The sequence below is a fragment of the Mus caroli genome, chromosome 7, assembly GCF_900094665.2.
Source record: "Mus caroli chromosome 7, CAROLI_EIJ_v1.1, whole genome shotgun sequence".
Taxonomy (NCBI): Eukaryota; Metazoa; Chordata; class Mammalia; order Rodentia; family Muridae; genus Mus; species Mus caroli.
Genome location: NC_034576.1, coordinates 130,113,191 through 130,116,783, shown reverse-complemented (window position 1 = coordinate 130,116,783; position 3,593 = coordinate 130,113,191). Strand labels below are relative to the sequence as shown.

The 3,593-nt window shown below is 41.1% G+C and overlaps 1 protein-coding gene across 3 annotated transcripts in view; it reads right to left on the bottom strand.

Annotated features, from left to right (window-relative positions):
• Positions 1-3,593, bottom strand: part of Itgam (integrin subunit alpha M) — a 54,580-nt gene that overhangs the window by 28,589 nt on the left and 22,398 nt on the right. The window lies entirely within an intron of this gene.

Below are 3,593 nucleotides of genomic sequence, written 5' to 3'. Positions count from 1 at the left end.
CCTCCAGTGACTGCGCTAACAGTGAACAGAACACAGCCGTGTGATCCAGTGACTGCGCTAACAGTGAACAGAACACAGTATGTCCTCCAGTGACTATGTTAACACTACAAGAACTCTCTAACCAGACGTGGAGTACTGAGCAGGCTTGGGGATTTTATTTTATTTTTTTAGATTTCTTTATTTTACTTTATGTATGGGTATTTTGACTGCATACGTCTGTGTACTAACTACTAAGTGGGTGCCAGGTGCCTATGGAGGTAAGAAGAGGACATTAGTTCCCCTGTAACTGGAGGTACGGATGGTGTGAACCACCGAGTGTGTGTGCTAGGAATCAGACCCAATCCTTATCAAGAACAGTGCACAGGCTTAACCGCTGAGCCAACTCTCCGGGTCTTGTTAAATGCGCTTTTTTAAAATTCTATTACTGACTGCCTGAATTAGACCTATAGGTGTGGATTATTAACATAGCTCCAAAGCAAAGGAGGAAAGAAAGAAGCTACTCCAAGCCAACGACGACCACAAAGGAGAAGGGTGCTGCAGACACCTGTCAGACACCACAGGCTCATGTCCTCCTGCCTCAGTGTCATATCATGACAGAGAAGACAGTTCATCAAGAAAATCCTATGCAGCAGAACCTGGATGGACCAATGGTTTGGACTGAGAGTGAATCGGTAACTTTATAAAAGACTTCCAACAAAGAGGAAGCCGTGGCTCACTGCTCCATTCCACAAAGGGTTGAAGAGCATTGATTATTGGAGTTGGGGGGTGGGGGTGGGTAAAGCCTCCTTTAGCACAGGTTAGCCTTGAATGAAACTGCAAAAAAAAAATTCTAAATAAAGTGTTAGCGAAGTGAATCTGACAGCCTGTTGTTAAAAGCTCTCCTGGGTCTGGTGGCGTAGATGAGAGGTAGCACTGTATTTGTGTAGCATCCAGGAAGCTGTCCAATGTTGCAAAGGAGGGAAGAGAAGGAGAATAAGAAAAGGGGAGGTAATGAGGAAGATACAGGAAGGGAAGGAAGAAGAGAAGGTAGAGGGGAAACTGTATCACCCATAAAGCTGATATATCGCATCTCTAGGCTAAGTAGCAAACATCATATGATCATTTCAAAGGGCACGCAAGAAGGCCATTTTTAAGATTCGACATGCCTCTGTGATTAAAGAAAAAAAAAAAACAACTAAAAATCAATTGAAACTGTCTCCTGTGCGATCTGAACAACACTGTTGCTCAACACAGTATGGGAAGCCCCAAGTCAAGAAATTAAACATGAGTCAGAAATGAGGGCGTGCAGACCGGGCAGGAGGAAGTAAGACTCACAGACATCTTCTACACTCGACAAGAAATACTGTTAGAGCACATAATTTGGCAAAGTTGAAGGATACAAAATCAACATACAGAGCAGAACATGCCTAGAAACCAGTAGTGAACCATCTGAAAAAAAAAAACTATAGAGAAATTAATACCATTTACAGTACCTATCAAAAAATGATAGATTTGGGGCTGGAGTAGAACCTGTGCTGTTCTTCCAGAGGACCTGAGTTCAGTTCCCAGACCCACAGTGGACAGTTCACAACCTATAACTCTAGTTCCATGGTAACTGGTGCCCTCCGCTGCTTCATGGGCACCTGAACACATTTACACAAACATACACATTAACAAAAATAAGAATAAATATCTGTTTAGCAATAGGTCTAGAGCTCCAGCTCAGAAGATACAGTGCTCACTTAGCCCAGTGGTACACACCTCTAATCCCAGAACATGGAAGATGGAGGCCAGAGGGTGAGAAGGTCAAGGGCATCCTTAGCTGCATAGAAAGTTCAACATCAACCTGGCTCACTCGAAAGATTATCTCAAAAAAACATTTAAAACCTAGGAATGATTTTAACCACAGAATGAAGGGTATTTGGAATGAAAAAATATAAAATATTGAGAATAGATTTTAAAACACAAAAAATGGGGGGATCCCATGTTTATGTATTAGAAGAATTAGTCTACTTTGAATTATAATGGCAGTTTTCATTAAAAAATATTCTCTTAAATCCTAAAATTTATAGGCAATCAAAAGAAACCCCAAATATTTAAACAATATTGAACAAAAAAGAGAAAGATGAAGGCACTCCAGTAAGAAATACGGGTTGGCCATACCTGGGATAAGAACATAAGCCTGTGATCATAGTGTGTGGAGAGACTGAGACAAACCAGGCCTTATAGCAAGATCCTGACTCAATACACACACACACACAGCTGCTGTGATCCAAGCAGCATGGTATCAGAATATAGATAAGCAGTAAGCCAGGGGAATGAATGCAGAACCCAGAAACCCACATTCTCACAGGTAACAGATTTTCAACAAAGGCACCAAGGAGAAACATAAAAATGACATCTCTCTGATAAGCTTGGGAAAATGTGTGCAAAAGAACAGTCCATTCTAAATGCACTGAACACCTGAATGTAATACCCAAACTATGAAATTGCTGGAAGAAAACATAAGGGAACACTTTAGGACTTGATATGAGCAGGGCTGTTTTCATGTATTCCACCCCAAACTGCAGACAGCAAAGCAAAGCTAGATGGTGTGGTGGCTAACCTGGGCTATCAACTAGATGGTGTGGTGGCTAACCTGGGCTGTCAACTTGACTGGATCTAAAATCAACTAAAATGTAAGCCTCTGGGCACTCCTGTGACAAACATAAGTTTAAATTCAATAAATAGCTCAGCAATAAATAGCTCAGGAGAGATAGTAAGAGTAGCGACTGCCTTGCTCACAGTTCTAAGGTGACACCAGCTGGAAGCTTTGTAAATGACCCTTTTCAAGTTGAGGACATGCCCTTTAGCTCTCAACTCACTGGAGATTTAACTGGGAAAGGTCGGGCCCATCAGTTTCTATTTCTGTACCTGCTAAAGCATCTCCACGGCTCTCACGTCCTGTTGTTACAATGAATTCCATTGGGTTTTCTCAACAGCCTTTTTTTAATGAGAAGGTTTACATAATAACATAAATTCTCTGTCTTAAAGTACAAAACTCAGCAGTGTCTACTATGTTCGTGTTTTGTAACCATAACACTAGCTCCAGACAGTAATCATGTTGTGGTTAGTCCTTCTCAGCATCTACCCCACTTCATACACTTGTGACTATTAATCTACTTTTTTTCCCTCTATCTACTTGTAGAGGGGAGAGATGGAGGCTGTGATTGGTTTTGTTGTTGTTTTATTTTGTTTTTGAAACTGGATCTCAAACAGTAGCACCCAGGTTGGTCTAGAACTCACTATGTAGCCCAACCTGACTTCAAACTTATAATTCTCCTACCTTACCCTCTTGCATACTGAGATTTTTCTGCACACAGTACCATACCTGGTCTTGTACATTTGGAGTTGAGAAGTGTTCTCCTTTTTTTAGATTGTATTGGTTATTCTGGGTCTCTTACATCTCCCCATGCATGAACTTTGACATCCGTTTGTCCATATGAGGCATCTTAGAGGAACAGCCATTTATCAGCAGATATGGAATTAATTCAGTATTTTTATGTGTATGTGTATGTGTATGTGTATGTGTATGTGTATGTGTATGTGTATGTGTGTGTGTGTGTGTGTGTGTG